Here is a 26,653-nt window from a genome sequence, read left to right on the forward strand (position 1 = left end):
CTTTAAACAATTATCCTTCAAGGTGATTTTAAAACAAAATTTTTAAATTTATATGCATATTAACCATTCTCTCTCTCTTTTTCTTTCTGGTAGTTCCACCTTTTGGTCTCTCCTTATTTCAATCTCTGCCTGAAGGACTTTCTGTAACATTTTTTGTGGTCCTGATGATAATGATATATCCTTTTGTATTTCATGTCTCAGGTTTTTATTCTGGCTTCATTTTTGAAATGAATTTTGCTGAAATAAAATGTTATAGGTTGACAATTATTCTTTTCAGTACTTTTAAGATGCTGTTCTCTTTCTTCTGGCTTGAATTGTTGTTTACAGTAATTCTTCTCTCATCCTGATTTTTCATGTCTATGTATATAATATGCGGTTTCCCTTCACAGCTTGAAAGATTTTCCTTATATCACTGATTCTAAGCAATATGATTATGATGTCCCTTGGTGCAATTTTCTTCTTTGTTATGCTTGGGGTTCATTAAGCTTCTGGAAACTTTGCATTTATAATTTTTATCAGATTCGGAAAACTTGGGCCATTATTTCTTCAAATATTTTATCTGCCACTCCTACCTCTCTTTTTGATATCTGAGTTACATCTTTATCAGGCCACTTGATAACTCATAACTTTGGTGCTCTGTTTATTTTTTCCAGACTTTTATTTTTTTATTATTATTATTTTTTAAAGATCTTATTTATTTATTCGACAGACAGAGAGACACAGCGAGAGAGGGAACACAAGCAAGGGGAGAGGGAGAGGGAGAAGCAGGCTTCCCGTGGAGCAGGGAGCCTGACGCGGGACTCGATCCCAGGACCCTGGGATCATGACCCGAGCCGAAGGCAGACGCTTAACGACTGAGCCACCCAGGCACCCCTATTTTTTCTAGACTTTTAAAATCCATATTTCATTTACTACAGTTTTTTTCTTATGATATATTTAAATTAAGTAATATTTTCTTCTTCAGTGTCTTATTTTTTCTTAATTCAATCCAGTGTATTTTTCATTTGAGAGGTCATATTTTCACCTTTAGAAGTTCACTTGGGTCTCTTTAAAGCTTTTATTTCTCTCTGTATCATCTTTGAACACTACTGTTTTATTTTATTTATTTATTTATTTATTTATTTATTTATTTATTTATTTATTTATTTGACAGAGAGAGAGACACAGCGAGAGAGGGAACACAGCAGGGGGAGTGGGAGAGGGAGAGGGAGAAGCAGGCTTCCCGCGGAGCAGGGAGCCCGATGTAGGGCTCGATCCCAGGACCTGGAATCATGACCCGAGCCGAAGGCAGACGCCTAACGACTGAGCCACCCAGGCGCCCCAACACTACTATTTTAAAAATAAGGAGCATATTTTCCATTTGGCATGTATGATTTCTTGTTCTTTTCTACCAATTCTACCTGCACCTTTTTTGGGATCTATTTCAATTGATGGATTTTTCTCCTTATGATGTATTATATTTTTCTTCTTTGCATGCCTGGCATTATTTTTCTCATAAAGCCTAAACATTGTGAATTTTACATGATTGGTTGCTGGAATTTTTGTACTTCTATAAATATTTCTGGATTTTGCTATGGCATGTAGCTTAGTTAATTGAAACCAATTTTTAACCTTTCAAGGCTTATTTTTTTATTTATTTTTATTCTGTTAGGTTAATCACCATACATTACATCATTAGTTTTCGATGTAGTGTTCCATGATTCATTGTTCGCGTATAACACCCAGTGCTCCATTCAGTACGTGCCCTCTTTAACACCCAACACCAGGCTAACCCATCCCCCACCCCCCTCCCCTCTAGAACCTCAGTTTGTTTCTCAAGGCTTATTTTTAAGCTTTCTTAGGGGAGTCCAGGAGGAGTTTCATCTAGCACTAACGTGGCCTCACAAAAGAGACAGTATTTCTTTATGGACCCCAGTTGAAACCTGTGTGTTATGAAGTCTCTTCATTCTGGCTGGCGAACAATCCTTGGCATGCAAAATTTCCAGGTATTATTCTCCTTGATCATTTCTGGTGATCTTTTCCTGAATTTAGTTTTCTCTAAAGCATGTGCTAATAAGCAGTCAGTGGTAATACTTGAGGGAAACACTGCCTATGTCTTCACTGCTTTCTCTGTGTGTGTGTGTGTGTGTGTGTGTGTGTTTGTATGTGACCTATTCGGTGTCTGCCTTTCTGTGTGTGTGTGTGTGTGTGTGTGACCTATCCGGTGTCTGCCTGTGAATTCTAGTCACCTTTCTTTCCCTGAACTCTGAACTCTGCCAGTCTCTATTTGAGTCTCAAATCCTCACGCTTTTGCCTAGAAGCTCCCTTTAGTTGGTAAGCTGAAGCAATCATACAATTCAACTTTTTTTTTTCTTTTCCCTCAGTTATTAGTTCCTGTATTGCCTATTTTCCAAAATCTGAAAATATTTATTTCATGTATTTCATCTGCTTTTTAAATTATTTCAGCGGGATGGGTAAATTTGGTTCCTGTCTCTTCCTCATGGCAGAAATCGGCAAGCTGAAGGGAAAATGGAGGCTGATTTGAGAAGGTCTAAGGGATAAAATGAATAAAAAATGGGGGCGCCTGGGTGGCTCAGTTGGTTGGGCAACTGCCTTCGGCTCAGGTCATGATCCTGGAGTCCCGGGATCGAGTCCCGCATCGGGCTCCCTGCTCAGCAGGGAGTCTGCTTCTCCCTCTGACCCTCCCCCCTCTCATGCTCTCTCTCTCTGTCTCCTTCTCTCTCTCAAATAAACAAATAAAATCTTAAAAAAAATGAATAAAAAATGATTATTTAATCTGATAAAAGTGGTAAGGGAGAGGAGAGAACCTAGAAAAAGCCACCTTCTTCACTCCTGATGGTTATTTTTTACGTCTTTCTTTAAGCTCTGTTTCATCTTTTGCTTAGTCTCTTATTTATTCTCTTGCCTTCATTTGACATGGATATGTAGATGAATTTTATTGATATTATTTTGCATATAAGTCTGACCCCTAACACCCACATCTATACCATAATTATCTAGTCAACCTCTGAAAGAATGCTCATAGATTGTTTTCATTGTGGATCGTAATGTGAAAGAATATGCACTTGGCCAATACACTGGGTGTCTTCATGGACTAAGGCATCTTTGTAGTAGGAAAATCACTTGTTGTCTCCTATTATTTTTTATATAAATATTTATATTTTTAGAATGGATTTATATGGCTGAGATGGATTCTGAATATACAAAATAACCACTTGTCAATTGAGGAATGAAACTTCATTGCAACTGAATGATGAAGCCAATTGATATTGAAGTAAGGAGAAGCTGATCTTGTTCTACAACATAAGTTGCGAATTAAAAAAACCTATCTGGGGGTGCCTGATGGCTCAGTCAGTTGAGTGTCTAACTCTTGGTTTTGGCTCAGGTCATGATCTCATGGTCTTGGGATCGAACCCTGCATCCAGCACCCTACTCAGGGAGAAGTCTGAGATTTTCTCTCTCTCTGTCTCCCTCTGCCCCTCCCCCCACTCACAAACTCTCTCTCTCTCTTTCTCTTTCTCTAAAATAAATAAATCTTAAGAAAAAAACCTTCTATCAGTATAAATCGTTGGATTTTGGAACATCCCTAGTTGGATATGAGAGAAACAACAATAGAAAACCTTAGATGGAAAATATTTTTTTTAAAGAAATAGATCGCTAAAACATATATCTCAATATGAAGATCTTCCTGACTGAATCACTGAGTCAATTCTCAAAGTATAAATAAAATAACACTTTCTTAAATTCTATTCTCCAAGGATTGAAAGAAATTGCCCATGGGACTAAGATTTGAAAAATGCAATAGTAAATAGTTACTTAATATGTATCAACACGTTTATTTGTCACAAAAGTTCAAGTTGAATTGATCTAAAAAAAATTAGGTTCTGATTTTATGTTCTATCTACCTTACATTCAAATTTAAACCTTGTTTTGTATAAAGAATTATTAAAGTTGAAAATAAATATGAGTTTCTGTCTTCTACATTTCTTGAATTCCCCAGCATTCACATACAGATACAAAAAAAAAAAAAAAAAGCAAGAAAAAAATGAGTTTTTGTTTCAGGTTAACAAAATAGATGGAATGGCATCTTATTCAATGATAATTTGTGAGATGTTCTATTGCTAATGAAATCAAATGTCACCCTGGTTGTTTTCCAAAACCCAAATTTGGAAGTAGGTATCATGCCCAATATTGACAAGGCAATAGATTCGAAAACTTGGTCTTAGCATCAAGAAACAAGGAAGAAAATCTCCCAAACTGGTATAGCACTCTAATGAGCTGCAGAACTCCACACTGACTCTAGATGCTACCAGAATTAGAAAATAGATATCTCTTACTTCTGTTAAGGGAAAAAAAAAAATCTTGAAAACTGACTGCAACTAAATATGCTTGATTTCTGAACCTTCTCTATAACACTTAGAAAATGTATCAATTCCATATAACCATGCAATGCAATAACAATTTTAAGGTAGATGCTTGCTCAAATCAGTGTTTTCTAAATGCATTATAACATTTACATTTTTGTTTACATTTTTACTGCTCTATAAATTGGCAGAATCAATGAAATATGTTACCCAAAGTTAAAGACCTATTAGAACATAAACTAGCTCACTACTCTGTCACTATTCTCTTTTATGTGAAAACATAAATTGATTACTTAAATTTGAATACAGATAATTTTTTTTTAATTTTGAGGTAGAGGTGTATGTCTGTGTGGGTGTGTGCAAATACTTATATTGTATAGAACACATTTATTCAACTATGACTTGGGTATGCAGCAACAATACTGCTTCTTTATTTTTATCTCTAATTATTATAGATGTCCTAACCTTTTAGAGATAGAGAGAATACTATGACAGTCTCATCCATTAACATTAGGCTGAAAAATATAATAGTCCCTTTAAGTAATATTCAGTCTCTCTAGGTAGCAATACTCAATCTTTTATATTTCTCCTCATACCCTGCTTCTTTCAAAGACGGTTTCTTTGTATATAGCATTTGGGTGGGTCTGCACCACTCCATGAATGTTTAGCAAAGAGGTCCTTAATGCTCCTGTGGCATTTTCCAGATCTACTCATCTCTAAAGTAACATCCCTTATCTATCTGCTCACCATGTGTTATTCTGGCAATTGGTCATGTTAGCTATGATACAATTACATCTTGTTCAGGTTGCTCAGAGCTCAGTCAGCGTTTCTAATTGATCCGATTAGGAAGTAGTTGGCATGATGGACACTATTATGTCCGGTGGGTGACTCATATGGGTGTAGAAGGTGACTCAGAAACACTAAACAACTCTGTAATCATGCTGAACTATCCAGATTGCTTGGAAGGACCTCATCCAGGTTCGTAGAGAGAAAGATTTTCCTCAAGCATATCACATTCAACAGCTCCAAATTTTTAGTAGTACAAGTTCCACTTAAGATTCATCAGTTATAAGATATTCTGAGTGCCATTTGCCCTCAAGTCCAGATGAACTCTGGTGTTTTATTTCCTCTATTTCTGTTCATCTGTTCACTTCTGATCTTCTTTCATCTTTCATAATACTTCCCTATATTTTTTAAATCTTTTCAACTTTCTGTATAATGTAACACTTATAGCATAAAGTAATGTAGTCACAACCTACATTATGGGGAAAATTCTATAGTTGTAGTTGCACTAATTTCATAATGCTCTGTAACAAATTACTACAACTTAGATGCTTAACACACACTTACCTACTATTTCACAATACTGTATATCCAGGCATGGCATGGCTCAGTTCTCTGCTCAGGGTGTTGCAAGGCTAGAATCAACGTGTCACAGAAAGGCTGAATTATTTTCTGAAACCCAGGGTCTATTTCCAAGGTCATGCTGTTTTGGCAAGATTCAGTTCCTTGCAGTTGTTAAGACTAGATTCCTTTTTCTTTCTGGTTGTCAGGCAGTGGGTGCTCTGAACTCCTTGCGGTTGCCCACATCCCTTGCTACTTGAACCCTTCCATCTTCAAAACTAGCATAGAAGATTCTCCCTGAAGTTTCCCATGTTTCATATTCTTTGCTAAGTAAAAAAAAAAAAAAAGAGAGAGAGCGTACTACCTTTTAAGGACACACCTGATTTAGCCATATCCACTCAGAAGAATTTCTCTTTCTTAGAGTTACCTGTGTTATATATCATAATCAAACCATAGGACTATACTATCACATACATAGTTCATAACCACACTCAGAAGGGAAAGGATTGTCCAGTGGTCATCGAGGGTCATTATAGAATTCTACCTACCATAATGGCTGACCATCTTGATGTTTAATTAAAAAACAAATTAAAGGTGAAAGAACTTAGGAGTACAACCCTATTTCAAATGTCAGAAGCTATCTAGTAATGACATAATTTATTATCTTTTTTTTTTAATTTTAGTTTATTATGGTAAGAACACTTAACATGAGATCTACCCTCTTAAAAAACTGTTAAGTATACAATATGGTTTTGTTAACTATAGGAAAAATGTTGTACAGCAGATTTCTAGAACTTACTCATCTTGCTTAGCTGAAATTTTATGTGCATGATAAGCAAATGCCCATTTTCCAAAGTACATTTTGATTTTTTGTCTCTGTTGCATTTGAATCTGTTAGCCATTGTCTCCATGAGCCTCATTCAACTTTTTCTTCCATGAGGCTACTCTCCTGTTTCTCCCTCAGTGATTCCTTTTGTGCTTTTTTGTGAATGCCTTCTCCTTTTCCCTCCTCTTTTGGCTTAGCTTTTACCGAAGTATGGGCTGCCTGTTGGCCTAATAGCTTAGGAAAATGATCAAGTCAAGGCTGTTAAAATGGCTTGCAACAAAAACCAATAAAAATTTATCAGTATATATCTTTCCCATCCCCCAGTTTTAGGGTTTCTTCTATGGAACAATGAAATTAGGAGGAGTAGGTGAGGAAATTCAGACTTATAGATATTTATTTTCTTTACTGTGACTATGAACATGTCAGAGATAATATAATGAATCAGCACAATCTGGGGATCCTCAATCTTACAAGCTCTTCACAAAACCACCTAAGTCCCAATCCTCATGATCTCATTTAATTAATACTTCAAACTGAACACCAGGTGATTCCATAAGGTGATAGTCCTCTAGGAATTAATGTTTTATTCATTTGCAAGTAGCATATTCCTGCTATAACATCTGCAAAATTAGGAAGAAGTTCCCTAAATGAGGCAGTTGAGAATTTTGGCTGTCAATTCATTGTGAATTCTGCTAAAATTATATTGTTGATTTACTTCATTTTTGCTATGAAACAAAAATAAAAAACTTGCAGTCTCCTCCTTATACCACTTTTATTCCTTTCCTAAATTATCTTTCTTGATACATTCAATTGATTTTAATACAATACCGAGAATATTTCAATGCTCACTTACCTCTTGCTTTTTTTAAAGATTTTATCTATTTATTTGACACAGAAAGAGAGAGAGAGAACACAAGCAGGAGGAACAGCAGACAGAGGGAGAAACAGGCTCCCCTCTGGGCAAGGATCCCGATGCAGGACTCGATCCCAGGACCCCAGGATCATGACCTGAGCAGAAGGCAGACGCTTAACCGTGTCCTTGCCTTTTGCTTCTTTTTAAAAACCATTTCCTTTCTGATCGAAATTACCCTAACATTTTTCCCACTCTATATTTGTGTCTAATTACTTTTAAAAACTCTTCTGCAATAAAGAACACAAACTCTGTTTTTTTCATCAGATTTCTTTCCTGATTTATAGTTTTCATCAGTGACTTAAATATTGATTTTCCTGTATATTTATTCTTAGCTTAATTTTCTTGACTTTGTATATTCTATTTTAGGTAATATTATATGCTCAACATTTTATTTTTTTATTTCATATTTTTTAAAGATTTTATTTATTTACTTGACAGAGAGACACAGCAAGAGCAGGAACATGAGCCAGGGGAGTGAGAGAGGGAGAAGCAGGCTTCCCCCTGAGCAGAGAGCCCGATGTGGGGCTCGATCTCAGGACCCTGGGATCATGATCTGAGCCAAAGGCAGACGCTTAATGACCGAGCCACCCAGGAGCCCCAATACGCTCAACATTTTAAATAGCACCAGCATCTTAATGACTCAAGTGCTGACCTGTGATTTTTACATCCCTTTGTCTTATAGACATATCTAACTAAACATGTTATAATGATTGGTGTGAATCAATCAGGTACTCATTCTGTAGGATAAAATGGTAACTGTAGTTCCCCATATCAAGAATTAAAATAATTGGATGAAATAATTGGCAAGGTAATGTCGAGTTCTACTTGACTTTCCTATCAATCTCTTATTCTAAATTAAACTAGGTGGCACATTTAACATGGTAATTCCATACTCAGCAATTCAGCTGTATGTAAGTTCTAACCTCCATGTGCTCTTGTGCCACTTGCTAAGTATTGTGGGTGACCTTCTGTCACCCTGCACTTGCTTAGGTAGATGGACATTTTGTCAATTTAGGTAGCTAGTTCAGAACTCACTAAGTAAGGAATCATCTATTTTCCTTCTTTCAAAAAAATATATTATCTATGTCATGTTTAGGAGAAGAAGCAAGATATTTCACTATCCTAGCAGATGAGGGTTATCTAGCTTGGATTCTAATCAGAATTTCTGTACCAACTTCCTATCCATTCGGACTGTAAGTTTTTCTTTAATTTTTAATGATCCTTGTTATGGTTAATTTTATTTATTGACTTGGCTGCGCCAGAATGCCCAGATATTAAGTCAAAGATTATTCTAGATGATTCTGTGAAGCTGTTTTTTGGATGAGATTAACATTTAAGTTGGTGGACTTTGAGTAAAGCAAATTACCCTCCATAAATGTGAGTGAGCCTTATCCAATCAGTTGAAATCCTTAAAAGAACAAATAATGATTAATATGTCCAAAATATGTCCATAATAACTCCTCATCCCCCCCATTCCCTACCTACCATCCTCCGGCACTCTTTGATTCTATGTATTTGACTATTTTAGATACGTTCTATGTAAATGGAATCATGAAATATTTGTCCTTTTGTGACTGACTAATTTTCCTTAACATTTTGTGTGTGTGTAAGTGTAAATGCATGTGAATGTTTGCACATACTTTGTTAAAAATTCAGACCACACAATACACACAGCTATTTAATTTACAATCATATTGTGAACACTTCTACCACAACAGTATATTTTTCATGACTACACAATTGTATTTTTTTTCATTGCAAGTATTAAAATAATACTTTATAATCCTCTTGCTATTGGTAATTTGGGTTCTCAACATTTTATTATTATATAACCTTGTGATCAACATTTCTATTTACACATATATCAATTATAATTTCCGGTTATAGCTTTAAGATGAAATCCTGAAATTAAATTATGAGATCAAGAATAGTAATAATTTACATTTTTGACAGATTTGTAGTTTTTATACCAGCTGTAGCTGTTTTTACTCTCACCAGGATGTAAGTAGGTTCACTTTCTCTGCATCCTAAAAAGACAAATATTATTAATACCGCCATTTAATTATAAATATTAAAAATGCCACCCTTGGAAAATAGTATGTTCTATTTATAGGTTTTTATTATTAACATTTAAATGTTTATATATATTTAATTTTATTTACTATAATTTCTTTCTTGCTTGCTTTTATTTTTGTGAAAACTCTATTCAAAACTTTTGCATTTTTCCTTACTGGGCCATTACTTGTTTAATTATTTTTTTAAGTTTTACTATATTAATATATTGATCCATTGTCTTTAATAAGTGCATCATGTATCCCCTTTCTTGTCAGCAATCTCTTTTATCATGCCTTCTTATGTATAAACATTTACATTTTTCATACGGTAGTAGCTTCTCTCTGTGTCTTTTAAAATTTCTCTTACAGTGTTATCCTTAGAAAGTGAGATATTTATATTTTAGTATATTTTCTTTAGATTTACATTGAACTTCATCAAAATCATATTTTGTTATTATAGTTTGAAGAATATTCTTTGCCTTATTTTTTCATCAACCATTTTACCAGATTTTTTTTTTTTTTTTTTTTTAAGTAAGATCCACACCCAGCATGGAACTCAGTGCAAGGCTTGAACTCACAACCCTGAAATCAAGACCTGAGCTGAGGTCAAAGTTAAGTCGGATACTTAACGAACTGAGCCATCCAAGCGCTCCTTCCAGAAATTTTATTGCGTAAGTCTCTCTTCTTTAGTGATTTTTCTGGAGAGCACATTTTTAATGTATCTATGTAAACAAATCTTCATTGTTGCTGTTGGTACAGTGAGTTAAATTAGTACTATTTAGTGGTCTCTACATTTTCTTATTTTGTTATTAAGTGGCATTAAATTATTCATGTTAAAATTCTGCTGGAGAATAACACTTGTTGTGGCCTCAGAGATAAAAAGTGTGACCAAGGCATTCTAATGAGGGCTTTTATTTGTCTGTAGTAACCTTTATGTAAATACGAAGCAAAGAATCAATTAAAAATTGTTTTGGTTGAAAAACTACACATACATCCATGTTTTAAAAATCATCTTGTTTATTGTTTCAGAAATACACTCTACAACTGTGGTTCCTTTACTTCTCTCATGTACAGGATTGCAAAAAAGAACAAATAAGGAAGTATTAGAAAATAAAGACTTGTCTTTGTTTGAGAACACATACAGAAAAAAAAAATGGTTTCTTGATAACCATTAAAACAGATGAAAAACCTTTTGCAATTACTTACTTGCTATCAAATTTTAAAATTCCCCAATCAAAGAGTTCCAAAAAAGGATTTAGATTCAACATTATTAATAATTAAAACTAATGATAACTACAGATTCCTAGTCTTCTGATATTTATGAGGTATTTAATTTTCACAGCAATCCTATGAGATTGTTATAATTTCATGTCATAGGAAACTAATTCTCATAGTCAAAGTAACTTGTCAAGGGCACAGGGATAATGGCAGAATCAGTTATTTTCAAAACCAAAGCTTTCAGAGTCTCTGCTGATGACCTTAATCACCTTCTTATACTGAGTCATTTATATTAAAACACATTAGTGATAAAGAATATTCAACTAGGACACAGTTTAAATTAATTTCAGTTAATGCTCTTTAAAAAGTTATCAAATGTTATCCAGAATTTGATTCCTTAAAGGTTTGTTTTTTCATCTTGAATCATTACAAAGATTTTTGGGGTTTCATATTCCTATGAGAAAATGGTACCTGGGTAAGTTGAAATCTCTCTCTCTCTCACCAAATACACACACACACAGAGTAAGGAAGCAAATAAACCATTGTTGGTATGATGTATACTTAGCATACAAAGCAAATCATTTATTAGAACAAAGGAGATGCTCTCAGTAATTACTCTGAGACAGTGATCATGAACCAACACTGCCTAGGACAGAATGGGACATGTGGCCACTCTACGCATAGTTCCCAAATACAAGTTAAAAAGGATAAGGGATTCTACAACTTTCACTTTACATGTAAATAATGAAATAAGTATACTAGATCAGATAGGCACTTTTCTGAGGTTACAATAATGCAGAGGCAGGGGGAGATTGTGCAGAAAGCAGTTTTGCTGGATTCAGATTCTTTCATAAAATGATGATAATGAAAATACTATGTATAAGAATATATGATTTATCATATGTGGAAAAAAGTAACATAGTAAGCAGAAGAAATCTTCAAATCTTTAAATACTCCTATTCATAAAAATAAAATATGAAAGTTAATTAAATATCCAACTGAAAAGTTAGGAAAGAGAAGGCAGCAAATAATAAAGGTAGAAGAAATTTGTGAGTTAGAAAACAAAAATATTGGGCACCAGGGTGGCTCAATTGGTTAAGTGGTCTGCCTTAAGCTCAGGTCATGATCCCAGGGTCCTGGATCAAGTCCCACATTGGACTCCCTGCTCAGCGGGAATTCTGCTTCTCCCTCTCACTCTGTCTAGCACTCTGCCTACTTGTGCTCTCTCTCACTTTCAAATAAATAAATAAAATCTTTTAAAAAATAAATAGAAAACAAATATAGTCAGGACTAATAAATAAATAAGCAATACTTTAAAATATATATAATAAACAATGGAATATTATGCAGCCATCAAAAAATTGAAATCTTTCCATTTACAACGACATGGATGGAACTAGAGGGTATTATGCTAAGTGAAATAAGTCAATCAGAGAAAGACATGTATCATATGATCTCACAGATATGAGGAATTCTTAATCTCAGGAAACAAACTGAGGGTTGTTGGAGTGGTGGGGGGTGGGAGGGATGGGGTGGCTGGGTGATAGACACTGGGGAGGGTATGTGCTATGGTGAGTGCTGTGAATTGTGCAAGACGGTTGAATCACAGACCTGTACCTCTGAAACAAATAATACATTATATGTTAAAAAAAAAGAAGAAGATAGCAGGAAGGGAAAAATGAAGGGGGGTATCAGAGGGGGAGACGAACCATGAGAGACTATGGACTCTTAGAAACAAACTGAGGGTTCTAGAGGGGAGGGGTTGGGGGGATGGGTTAGCCTGGTGATGGGTATTAAAGAGGGCACATATTGAATGGAGCACTGGGTGTTATATGCAAACAATGAATCATGGAACACTACATCAAAAACTAATGATGTAATGTATGGTGATTAACATAACATAACAAAATTAAAAAAAAAAGAAATGCAATCATACAGAATGCAACCCTTTAAATGTGGTTTCTGCAATTTAGCATAATGCATTTGAGATTCGTCCATATCACTACTCTATCAGTAGCATGTTCCTTTTTATAGCTGAATGGTATTCAAATGTAAGGGTGTGCCAGAGTTCATTTATCCATTCACCAGTTGAAATTTGGGGTGATTATGAATATAGCTGCAATAAACATTGATGTCCAAGTGTTAAAAATATATATATAATAAAATATATTTAAAGAATATACATAAGTATGTAAATATATAAATAAATTATTTAAATAAAAATATATATATTTAAACTTTATATAGAGATACATATTTTTTTAAACTAACAAACCTTACTTATGGTAAGGCGCTTCTCAAATGGTCCCTACCTCCTGGTATTCATACTCTTGCATTTGCTTTTCTTCAGTGTGAGCTAGATTTAATAATTTATTTCTAACAAATGTAGCTGGGGTGACAGAATGCCATTTCTGAGGTTAGGTTTGAGCATTACTACAACATCAGTTTGGGGTACACTTTTTCATGATCTCTTGGCTCACTTCTAAGGGAAGCTGGCTGCCATACTGTGAGTTGCACTTTGGAAGGGCCCACATAACAGCAAACTGAGGGAAGCCAACAGCCAACTCCCAGGGAAGAAATGAATCCTGCCACCAACCATTCGATAAGCTTGGAAGCTGATCCTTGTGTGATCAAGCCTTTAGATGAGACCACAAACCTTGCCAATACCCTCCTTGCAATCTCACGAGACACTTTGTGCCAGAAGTATCTATGCTTGGGTGATTCCTGAACACAAATATTATGAAAAAATAAATGTTTGCTGTTTTAAGGCATCACATTTTGGCTTAGAGTTAATATATAATACATTACTAATATACTACCAGTAATCAAACTAAAAATAAAAGGGGAAAAATAAAGCAAAATAAGCAGAATAAGAAATGCCAAGGCACTATAACTAGTGACAGAAATGAAAAAAAAAGGTAAATTAAAGCAAATTAGTAACCAAATTAACAATTAGTATTTTTTTTTTTTGGCCTGGGGGGGATATGCTAATGGTACTAACATTTGATTCCTCATTGTAAAGGAAAACTTACCTTTTATTTAAAGACATCTTATTTATCTATATGAGAGAGATGGTGACAGCACGAGCAGGGAGGAGAGGGAGAAGGAGACTCCCCACGGAGCGGGGAGCCCTATGCGGGGCTCGATCCCAGGACCCTGGGGATCATGACCCGAGCTGAAGGCAGACACTTAACAGCTGAGCCACCCAGGCGCCTGAAAGCTTATGTTTTAAATGTAGGTACTAGGCTTCATTACTTTAACTAAATGATAAAGCCTAACATTACTAGTGGTGGAATAACCTTCCATATGCTGCTTGATGTGTTGTAACATAAGGACACAGCACCACCCAAGAAGCATTTTTAACACATGTGTTTTGCCTGGATCTTATAAAAGCTTTAGACCAAATTCCACATTGAAGGAAGTATACAGTAGAGAGCGATCATTGCCACAGGTGATGTTCTGCCTGCCTCTCCCCAGCCTCATGCTGGATATATATGTTGGATATAATTTATCCACTTTTTTGGTAAATTTATTTTTTTATTTTTTTCTTTCTTTTCTTCTTTCTTTCTTTCTTCTTTCTTTTTCTTTTTCTTTCTTTCTTCTTCCTTTTTTTCTTTCTTCTTTCTTTCTTTCTTTCTTTTCTTCTTTTCTTTCTTTCTTCTTTCTTTTTCTTTCTTTTTTCTTCTTTCTTTCTTTCTTTCTTTCTTTCTTTCTTTCTTTCTTTCTTTCTTTCTTTCTTCCTTCCTTCCTTCCTTCCTTCCCTCCTTTTTTTTCTTTCTTTCTTTCCTTTTTTCGACAATAAGATGGCATTCTGGAGATTAAACCAAGAATTTCTCCAACTTCTCTACTCTACTTCCTCAGTTTCTACTGAACTTTTTTCTTAGAAGCACTAGGTGCTGGCTACTAAGTACCATATTATCTTTGATAACTTCTTCAAAGGCTAATGTTTTACTTAAATTTAAAATTTGTAGATATGGGCTAGTTTTGGGTAATGCTACATTTTCTATTAAGTTTTTGGATTTTACCATCCTGATAATGAATGATGAACTAATACAATTTCTAAAATCCTGAAAAACCACACTATTTCTAGCGAGATACAACTCAGGTGGGAATTCCTGGAAGATTCTTGACTTTCATAATCTCTCCTGTCACAATGAAGTTTATGAAATTGGAGAGTATTTTTCCCTCTAATAGTGGTAATTTTGATGTAAAAATTCTGGTCTTTTTATTTATAAAGTATCTTAATATTTGGACTATGTTATGAACTGAATTGTGTTCCCCTCACAACTCATATGTTGAGGCCCTAATCCCCAATGTGGCTATATTTGGAAAGAACATCATTAAGTGGTAATAACAGTTAAATAGGTCATAAGAGTGGGGCCCTAATCCAATAGGACTTCAGAGAGCAGCAACCCCAACTGCCATTAAGCAAAACCCTGATACTTCAGTTAAACTAATGAAGGAAACACAAACCAATGTGTTCTTTGGTCTTATGTTTCCATGTGGAAGTAGTTCCCTCACAATTAACTATTAGACTATTTCCACCTCTTCACTGACTTCTCAGTAGGAAAAAGTAGGTGGTCTTCCTGACTGCAGAGCCTTGGAGTAATTTCTTGGTATTCCTGGCTCAAGTTTTGTTGCTGTTGTTGTTGTTTGTTTTTTTGTTTTTTTACTTTGTCTTTGGTATTAGCGTCCCTGTATAGGATAAGCATCCATTCTTCTGTCCTCTCCATGTTCTAAAGTTTACACACATTATCTACTTGATAGGGCAGCTTCTGTGGTCCAGACCAGACTGGATAAGTCTGTCTATTTCTGGGGTGCAATCTTAGCAGGTGATTTGAGGCTTGTCTAGCTTTGCTAGGGAAAAAAATGATAATTGATTTTTCATCTTCTGACGTAAGCTTACATGTCAATTGTTTCCAATTTGAAAGAGAAAGAAGACTATGGAGAAGTCATATTAACATCATTACTAGCTTACAATATTTCAAAAATTCAAATTAATGTTCTTCAAAATAAAGTGTTCCTCCCATGGGTATGTGTGATAATTCAATGGGGAGTATAAAAATAATATTAGAATTTCTATTACTTTTATCTAAAATAGGAGAAATAAGCATTGTTATATTAATATTTAAAATAAGAAAGAACAGGTTTTTTTTTTAAGATTTTATTTATTCATTTGAGAGAGAAAGACCATAAGAAAGGGAGAGAGGCAGAGGGAGAGGGAGAAGCAGGCTCCCCACTGAGCAGGGAGCGTGACACTGGGGCTTGATCCTAGGACCCTGAGACCATGGCCAGAGCCAAAGGCAGACACTTAACTCACTGAGCCACCCAGGTGCCCCAAGAACAGTTTTTTTTGTTTTTTTAAAGATTTTATTTATTTATTTGAGAGAGAGAGAGAGAGAGCACAAGAGGGGGGAGCGGGAGAGGGAGAAGCAGACTCCCCGCCGAGCAGGGAGCCCGATGCGGGACTCGATCCCGGGACTCCAGGATCATGACCTGAGCCGAAGGCAGTCGCTTAACCAACTGAGCCACCCAGGCGCCCAAGAAGAACAGTTTTATGTTTATCCATACAAGAAATAACTACTAGACAACTACTATATGCAGGCACACTTTGGGTTCTGGGGAACCAGTGATAAAAGAAATAGGCAAAGACATCATTTAAAAGATCTGCTTTGTGTCAATGTTTCATAAAAAGGGAAACAAACAATTGAGGGGTAATTTAATTTTATATTTTGATAAGTATAATGAAAGCTCATAAAGCAGAGAAAGTGGATAGAACATGGTAGAGGTATGTTGAAAAAATACTATTTTATTTAGCAGAGGCCAGAGGGGGTAAAGAGGTTACCCATAAGAAGGTGTTTTAGGACATCAAAAGTCATGGCACATCTGAGGAAAAGAAAAATGCTAGAACATAGGAGTGGTGGTGGGGGATGTGAAAGAGAAGGGGGAAGCCAGAAGGATAGGAGCCAGATCATGAGAAGTGTTCTGACATGGCCTGTATTTTGGATATTAGTCAGGTGATAGGTCATTAGAGGCTTCCGAGTAGGTGAGGTAATGAAACAATTTGATTTACTTTTAAAATGATCTCTATGGCTCCCGCTGGAGAAAAATAAAAAATGTGTTAAGGAATGTGCTCCTTGGGGCGCCTGGGTGGCTCAGTTGGTTAAGCGACTGCCTTCGACTCAGGTCATGATCCTGGAGTCCCGGGATCGAGTCCCGCATCGGGCTCCCTGCTCGGCAGGGAGTCTGCTTCTCCCTCTGACCCTCCTCCCTCTCATGCTCTCTGTCTCTCATTCTCTCTCTCTCAAATAAATAAATAAAATCTTTTTTTTTTAAAAAAAGGAATGTGCTCCTTTTATTTTTAATGCAAGCACTTAAAAAAATGTTTAAAAGCCACTGATCCAAAAAATAAATGAATGTTTCAATTTTTTATACCTTCTCTAATGGGAAAACAAGCTAAGATTTTTTTAAATGATGTTATAGAACTAATATAAAAATAGTATCAGATAGAAATACCATGGGCTTTAGGGTAAGACCATAGTAGAAATTAATTCCAACTTGGTCTCTGCCTAATTGTGTATCCTCAGGTAAGTTATGCAAGTTATTGGAGCCTCCATTTCTTTGTGAAACTGAAAGAATAATTATTATCCTGATTGTTTCTGTGTGGATTGGAGCTATGCTTATTGCATCTAGTCCAGATCAGGAAATCAATATATGTCATTTCTCATTATTATTGATGGCCAGATATGTTGGACAGCCCAAAATGAAATACCCCCCCAAAAAAGAACCTAATTTTGTAGAACTCTGTTGAGAATATCCAGATCTCCAGATTTCCCAACTGCTTAATATAGGAAGGGCAGAGGATAAACAGAACTAGAATGCACATTGACAGAAAGGTGAGAAATAGTCAGGGCAAGGATAAAATAACAAAAATGACAACCATATGGTCATTAATAGATAAGTTTTCCCACCTGTCACTTCCTGAATTTGAAAAAAAATCTGTCATTTCAATTCTGGCAGGCCCTTGGAGAAAATAAAGTACCCCTCCCACTCCTACAATAGGTATATGAATAATTTTATCAGACTATTCAGCATAATTCAAGTCTAAAATTACTTTCAACTGAAGTGACCATTTATTTGAGGCAAAATAGTTTGGTTTTGCTCCAATTATCCAGTTAGTTGCCTTCATTCTGCACATGACTTCTCATGTCTTGACATCAACTCCAATTTATAATCTAGTGTTCTGTTTCTTTTTATGCTACCTTGTGTACAGTTGGAAGATACAACCTCATTCTTCTGTAACTTTGTTCTCTTTCCATTTCATTGATTTTCCCTTTGATTCTAATGGAGCTTAAACTTGTTTATGTTCATTTGTTTTCTTTTAGCCACTAGTAACCCTGATGATGTGGTCTTATTTCTGAGAACAGTCTATTTACTGGGGACTTATTGTTGCAGAACAAAGTAAAGAAACAAGGCATACAGAAGAGAGAGAGGTTGGGGGGTTCAAATTGAGAAGAATGTCCTTTAATCAGTAGAAATGAAAGTGGCAATAACCTTTTTCTTATTTTTTTTCAAATATAGAAAAGAAAGAGGTAGGATTCAAAAATGCAAAAAAAAAAACAAGACAAGCCATAGTCAATAGATAAATTTGGGATCTAAAATAATTTCTGTAGCATGTTTCATAATCAAATATCATAGTTCTCTAAGCAATGACCACAGTAATCAGATGATTTCCAAAATTTCACACACAATTGCCATGTGTAAACCATGATTAACGATATCTGTAAAGCCCTTTACTGTCTCTGTACGCATGTGTGGGGGTTATGGGTGAGTGTGTGTAACACATAGAGAAACACATATAAGAGTATATTTCCCTTGAGGTGCCTGGGTGGCTCAGTCGATTAAGTGTCTGACTCTTGGTTTTGGCTCAGGTAATGATCTCAGGGTTGTGAGATGGAGCCCCACATTGGGCTCCATGCTCAGTGCAGAATCTGCTTCAGATTCTTCCCCCCTCCCTTGCGCTCCCCATCTGCTCCTTTCCCCACTCTTGTTCTCTCTCAGAAAGAAAGAAAGAGAGAGAAAGAAAGAGAGAAAGAAAGAAAGAAAGAAGAAAGAAAGAGAGAAAGAGAGAAAGAAAGAAAGAAAGAAAGAAAGAAAGAAAGAAAGAAAGAGAAAGAAAGAAAGTATATCCATCTTAATGATTTGACAGGTTAAATGAATATTTGATCATATAATTCATGGTTATGTGCAACATGATCCAAATGAATATTACTAATAAATGTTCAGATGAGCATATCCTGAAGCATGTTCTGCAGAATTATTGTCCCATAAATTGCTTGATAAAAATGTTTTCTGTGATCAATTGCACTGGGAAATTATCTGTCCAGGTATTTGTTTTAAGCTCTTTTTCACATGCCTATATAGACATTGGCAAAGACTAGAAGATTGAATTCTTCTGGTATAATATATATAACACATATAGTACATTATAATGTAGTATAATACAAGCAAAAGCTATTTTTAATTAGCATTGTAATACATTTGATACATTACTTGTTATGGGGAATGGGTTTATTGAATATGTGTTATATCCCAAACACTTTTCCAGTTCTGTAGATATTGCCAGTCCTAAAACCCCAGACCCCAAAGAGATCACAATCTAGTTGAGAAACCTATTGTTTATCAATAATTATTAAATAATGTCATAGAGATTAGCTCCAAAGGGAAGATTAAGGAGGAAGTAAGTAGGTGGGGAAGGGGGTTATGTGATAATTCACTTAATAGATGAAATAATTGTGTTGATATAAAAAGATAAATAGATTATTATGAAGTGAATCTAGTTGTATTGAAATTTGACCTATATTTTCTTCCAAAAACATAAACTGGCAGATTTTCAACATTTTTAAAATGAACTAAACCACAGTGGAGTCATCTTGGTCATTTTGACCATCACAATAAGAGATGCAAACTCTGCTTGAATCTGCAGTCCTTAGGCATTCATGACCAGGATGGCTGAGGGACCCAAATCAATCATGCTGTGATCCACTGGAATTTTACTTTCCAGTCTAGAGAAAGGGCACAGTCGATCTCATTATAGTGGCTTTCTAGAGAAAGAAGCTGAATTGTGAAATAAACTCATGATGACTATAGTATTCTCCCCATGGAGAGATTTGCATCACAAAAACAACCTCATCACTGGTCTTGTCATTATTCATATTGGTGGTGTCAGCAGAGAAAACAAGAGTCTCCGAACAATAAACTTCTGATTTACCCCATTTCAGTAGGAATTTGTGCTATGTCCTAAATTAGAGGGGGAAAAAAGGAAATCAGGAATAAATTTTAATAAAAATCATTTATATTGGAAGTTACATTGAGTTTTAAACTTTTCAGCAGAGCTTATATGATTTTGTATGAATATGTTTCATACACATATACGGTCACACACCTTCTTTATTTATTTATCCATACCTACAAGAAAAATTTCAACAAGTCCCACCATTCCTCTTCTTTACTATTCCTAACTCTAATATTTCATACAAAAACAAATGAAATTAAAATGTTTATTTTTTCATTATTTTTGAAAAGAGTTATCCTCTTTGTATTTCAAATGCTTTAGGACCTGGGACACCTGATTTAGCAATTATATCTCTTATAGATAAACAGACTTGCACAGCTCCTGAAACTAACTTATAGAAAACATATGCTTTCCATAATGCCTTTGGCCCTTCTGTGGTATATTTGCAATAAACGAATCTTTTAAAAAAAAAGTTTGCTCCAGAATCCACTTCTATCCCTGGACTATTCTTTTCTGGAGTTTTACATTCAGGAGTTGCATATATATAGAATCCAGCTCTAAACATATGAAAGAAGAGGGGATCAGTTATGGAAAGGAACAGTGTCTGATGACATAAAGGGTGACTGTAATTTACTAGTCATTACCTTAAAAATGAATATGTGACTACATGAAAAGTGACTTCCAAAAGTTGCACTTTCCTAAATGTCAAGAAATTTTCTCTCTTAAGTATCATTTGCCAGCTGGTCTTTGCTATCATATTTCTATTAAATTACATGTTTTCTTGGACAACACTTGTTTATCAGAGCAGGTTGAATGTTCCTCTAAAACTTCTTGCTCTCTGATGATATTTTTATTCACGTGAAATTTTTATTGCTTTTTTTTTTTTTTCCAGAGCATTTGTTTCTTTTGTAGAAAGCATTAAGACCAGGACTTGTTCATTGCCATGTGCTTATAAAATAAGCAAGTGTCCTTACAAAGTTAGGTACTGCAGCATTGGACAAGAAGTAAAGACAAGCCACTGTAGGTGTGTTTATACTTCATTCCAGTGTAAGGCTAACAGAATTTTCAACAGGATGAAACAGAACCCACTGTCAAGGATTAAGAGGGAGGTTTGGACTTACATAAGAGGGAATAGGCAGCTACCTGTAAAAAGGGCTTTGAAAGTTAACAGACAGAGCAAACTCTACAAAGTATTTGCCCTTTGGCAAAAGGGCGATATTGCAGAACCAATTCCACCCAACTCAATTTTCTCTTGTCATTGGGTGATTAGATACATCTATCAATATGCAGGTAGTGAATGTACTGACAAGTACTGATTTTTGGAAGTTCATACAGTGAACGATTAACAAATAAGAGACTTCATTGAATTTATCATGAAGGCTTTTCCAGAATCAAAGCTAGACGAAAGCCAGGCTCCTCAAAGATTTGAACACAAGTGGAGAGAGCATTGTGGAGGATGAAACTTCTTTAGAGAATCAGGGTTGGTTGTCTTGGTCATACTGGAGCAGGGTGAGGCTCTGAGCACCTGTGAGCTGGGAATGAAGCTCACTCTCGTTGACATGACAGAAAAGGAGAAGGAGGTTGGAAACAGTTTTTCTACTTCACTTAATCCACATGAAACACTAAAATATTTACCATAATCCTGAATCCTGATTTTTTTTATTTTTTTTTTCTCTCAACAATGCTCTGGAACAAAATATTACAACAGTTCTGTGAAAATATTTGGTGTTGTTACATCAAGAATAGCAAGTCCATTCACCGAATCTGGCCATAAAAATAGACACACTAAAGAATTATTTTAACACAAAGTAATAGAAATTTTGAGGTTATGTTTGCACACTAAAATACAAAACATCTTAAATTTTCAAAGTCTGATAATCTCTCCAGTCATACATGGTTTCTTGAGGAAGAGAGAGAAAATTCCACCCAGGTATCAGTCACATGACTTATCGGAGGAATCGCTTCCTGTGTTTCAAGCTCTGTTATCACCTCATGCCTGTGAATCGGTTTTTATGTTCCTCATATAAGTATGACGATCCATTAATTACTCTCTATCGCTTGCACCTAAACAACTTCACTCTTGTGCTTAAATGGGTTTGAGATTAAGGAGCAGTGGAGGGAAGGATTTGGAAAGAAAGAAACTCAGTTTCTTTTTCATGGAGACACTTTTTTTTTCTTTACGTTAATTTGTGCATTAATGGATATAATTATTCTTGCCACCCATAAGCTAAGACATCATTAGGTGCATTATAAAGATGATAAACAATGAATCTTTTCCCCAAACTGGCACAGGAATTTTATGGGGAATATTAAAACCCTAATACTTCAGGGTTTTGAACAGAATGCTATATGGGTTTCTAGAAAGAGACACCAATTATAGCATTATGTGAAAACAACACATGATAGCAATACAAAATTTAAAACAAGATATATATCAGCTTAGATTCTGGATTGACTCTATGGGCAGAGAGAATATTAGCAACTTATTTAATGTTTCCTTCCTATTTTTCTTTTTGAAATGGTGACAATTTCCTCAAGCTTGTTGTACTGTAGGGAGAATTAAATGAAATCATGTATGCAAAATACCTAGTGCATGGTAGATTTTCAATAAGTATTATTTTATTTTCTCCTTTCCCAAAACTTGCTTTTAGTCCCCAAAATGGTTCAAAAATCTCCCTACTGGCATGGATCTTCCTTACTGTCTTTGGCTTAAGTGTTTCCTGTTAGAACCTATCTCTGCATTTGTTTTATGAATTTCAATCATTCTGTAGCAGATATATTTAATAATAAAGCAAACAGGGTGCCTGGGTGGCTCAGTTGGTTGGGCGACTGCCTTTGGCTCAGGTCATGATCCTGGAGTCCTGGGATCGAGTCCCACATCGGGCTCCCTACTCAGCAGGGAGTCTGCTTCTCCCTCTGACCCTCCCGACCCTCCCCCCTCTCATGCTCTCTCTCTCTCAGTCTCTCTCTGTCAAATAAATAAATAAAATCTTTAAAAAAATAATAATAAAGCAAACATTTAGCACTTACTAAAGGGCAAGTACTGCCCTAAGAGAAATTAATCCATTTCATATTCAAAAGTCCTGTGGCAAAGGAAATATTGTTGACCCAATGTTACAAATGAAGAAACAGATACAGAGGTGCAGAAAAGTTATATAAATTGCTCAGAATCATGCACCTAGAGTTCTACTCAAGTGTAAAAGCTCCAGAGCCCACCTTTTTTCTTTTTTGATATGGAATGCTTCACAAGTGTGCAGTGACATCCCTGTGTGGGGTCCATGCTAATCTCTGTATCATTACAATTTTTGTATATCTGCTGAGGAAGTGAGCACCAGAGCTCGTAGTCTTAATCATTCATACATTTTGCCCCTCACCTTCCCTACTTTTCTGCCATGTACATAGCACCACATTACTAAAATAGTTTCCCCCACAGGGCGCCTGGGTGGCTCAGTTGGTTAAGCGACTGCCTTTGGCTCAGGTCGTGATCCTGGAGTCACGGGATCGAGTCCCACATCGGGCTCCCTACTCAGCATGGAGTCTGCTTCTCCCTCTGACCCTCCTCCCTCTCATGCTCTCTGTCTCTCATTCTCTCTCTCGCAAATAAATAAAATCTTAAAAAAAAAAAAAATTTAAATAGTTTCCCCCACAAAAGTATCTAAAATTCCATAAATGTTATTGATTATGACTATGAAATGAACAAAGTTGTTCAAAGGCTCTGAACTATTTTCCAAATAATATGACATCCCTCTATAGATCTTTGTCTTTATAACCTTTTTTTAGGGTTATTTATCTTAACTTAGAGTATTTATTTAACAAAATAGTTCATGCAGTTAAATAGCATTAATTTAATATGTTAAAATAGGATTACTGTCTAATTACCACTTATTTAGACTCACTTTATTATTTTTGTTTGTCCTGGTATTATGTACTGAAGGATAAGGTCAGAAACATAGTTTGATATAGGAAACAATAAGTGTTGAATGTAACATTTGTTCATATCAGAAGTACTCAGCATGAAAGAACAAGTGTAAATATGCAATTTGTAAATATGGCTTTTTACTTTTCTCATGGTCTTATATAAATAGACATGATATGACTTGGCATCTTATACTTGAATGATGTTTCCTTGTAATTCTTTCCAGATTTTCAGTATTAAGAAAGACTCACACTGTCAAATTTTACAGACTGTCCTTTTAAATCCATATGGAAATAACTGACTCATAAAGCCATATCAGCACTGATTCCAAATGCAGCAAGTATTAAATACCTACAGTGTGGAAATGAAAAATTTATTTTTTCATAAAGCATATTTTCTCCTTTATATAAGGGCTAAGACTTCATAAAGAACCATGAGAAGTATAAATCCTTATCTATTAAAATCTATGTGTGTTTACCTGTTTGTGATTTCAGTGCCTGATACATGGGAGCCACTCGATTAATGTTGTTGATGACTGAGTCAGAATTTTAGAAACCTCCATAAATTGGAGATAGTGACACCCTCATACATTCTATTGTTATTATATACTTCAGTTAAATGCATATATCTCTGAAATGTAGTAGTGTCATCTAGTCTTTCTTTGTTTAAGTTCTTATTTAAATTCCAGCTAGTTAACATTACCAACTAGTAATCTTAGTTTCAGGTGTACGATTTAGCGATACAACAGTTTTCTTACATTATAACTTCAGTGATGCCATTTATTTTGCCACTTCAATCACTGTATTCTTCCCTTAAGGAAATGTCCCCAATTTAGTTTCACAACAGTATTGAACAGAAGGTATAGAGATTTCCTATATTCCTTGCCTCTACACATGCATAGCCTTCCCCAAGTCAACATTCCCTTTCAGAGTGGTACACTTGTTATAACTGAACAGTTTAATTAGAGTTAATTTTTGGTGTTATACATTCTATGGTTTGGACAAATGTATAATGACATGTACCCATCATTATAGTAATCATACAGAGCAATTTCACTGACCTAAAAATCCTCTGCGTTTTGTTTATTTGTCCTCTAACCCATCCCAATCCTTAGCAACCATTGATCTTTTGACTATCTCCATCACTTTGCCTTTTCAAGAATGTCATATGGGGTGCCTGGGTGGCTCAGTCGCTAAGTGTCTGCCTTCAGCTCATGTCATGATCCCAGGGTCCTGGGATCCAGCGCACATCGGGCTCCCTGCTCAGTGGGAACCCTGTTTCTCCCTCTCCCACTCCCCCTGCTTGTGTTCCCTCTCTCGCTGTGTCTCTCTCTGTCAAATAAATAAATAAAATCTTAAAAAAAAAAAGTCATATCGTTGGAATTATACAGTATGCAGGCTTTTCAAATTGGCTTCTTTCACCTAGTAATATGTAATTAAGTTTCTTCCATGTCTTTTCAGGGCTTGAAAGCTTGTCTTTTTAGCAATGAATAACATCCCATTGTTTGGATGTACCACAGTTTATTTATCTGTTCACCTCCTGAAGGACATCTTGATTGCTTCCAAGTTTGGGCAATTATGAGGAAAGGTTCTTTAAACATCTGTGTGCAGGTTTTTGGGCAGGCATAAGTACCAAAGAGTATGATTACATCCCCATCTGGTAAGACTGTGTCTAGTTTTATAAGAAACTGCCAAACTAGCTTTTATAGTGGCTATCCCATTTTGCATTTCACCAGCCATGAATGAGCCTTCCTGTTGCTCTACATCATTGTCAGTACTTGTTGTTGTGGACGCTCTGGATTCGAGTCATTCTACTGTGTATAGTGGTATCTCATTATTATTTAATTTGTATTTCACTGAAAACATGATGTGGAGCATCTTTCATATGCTTATTTGCCCTCTATATAACTTCTTTGGTGAGATGCCTTTTAAGGTCTTTGGCCCCATTTTTGTTTTTTGTTTTTTAAGTAGGCTCCACGCAGGGCTTGAACTTATGACCCTGAGATCAAGACCTGAGCCAAGGTCAAGAGTTGGACACTTAAACAACTGAGCCACCTAGACACCCGCTTTGGCCCATTTGTTAATTGAGTTGTTTGTTATATTTTTATTGAATTTTAAGAGTTTTTTTGCATGTTGTAGAAAATAGTACTTTATCAGATACAAATATCCCTTCTCAGTCTACGTCTTTTCTTTTTCTTTTTTTTTTAAGATTTTATTTATTAAAAAAAAAAAGATTTTATTTATTTATTTGAGAGAGAGAATGAGAGAGAGAGAGCACATGAGGGGGGGAGGGTCAGAGGGAGAAGCAGACTCCCTGCTGAGCAGGGAGCCCGATGCAGGACTCGATCCTGGGACTCTGGGATCATGACCTGAGCTGAAGGCAGTCGCTTAACCAACTGAGCCACCCAGGAGCCCCATATCTTTTATTTTTCTTGACAGTATCTTTCACAGAGCAAAAGTTTTTAACTTAAATGGAGTCTAGCTCAGTCTAATGATTTTAAAAAATCATCACCAAACCAATGACACCTAGATTTTTTCTTGTTATTTGCCAGGAGTTATATAGTTTTGAATTTTTCACTAGGGTTTTGATTAATTTTTTGTGAAGTGTGTAAGGTTCATGTCTAGATTTATTTTTTTGGCATGTAGATATCCAGTTGTTTCAGCACCATTTGTTGAAAAGAATATATTTTCACCATGATGTTGCCTTTGCTCTTCTGTCAAGTA

The 26,653-nt window shown here is 35.5% G+C and overlaps 1 non-coding gene across 1 annotated transcript; it reads right to left on the reverse strand.

Moving 5' to 3' along the window:
* Positions 1-23,241: 23,241 nt before the first annotated feature.
* Positions 23,242-23,346, reverse strand: LOC123849142 (U6 spliceosomal RNA). Its single transcript, XR_006791973.1, has one exon. It is a non-coding gene; the product is annotated as a U6 spliceosomal RNA (small nuclear RNA).
* Between the last annotated feature and the right edge of the window lie 3,307 nt (positions 23,347-26,653).

This window comes from Mirounga angustirostris, unplaced genomic scaffold (assembly GCF_029215605.1).
Source record: "Mirounga angustirostris isolate CCGP_5_RB_7025 unplaced genomic scaffold, mMirAng1.0.hap1 SCAF_2, whole genome shotgun sequence".
In the NCBI taxonomy this organism is placed as follows: domain Eukaryota; kingdom Metazoa; phylum Chordata; class Mammalia; order Carnivora; family Phocidae; genus Mirounga; species Mirounga angustirostris.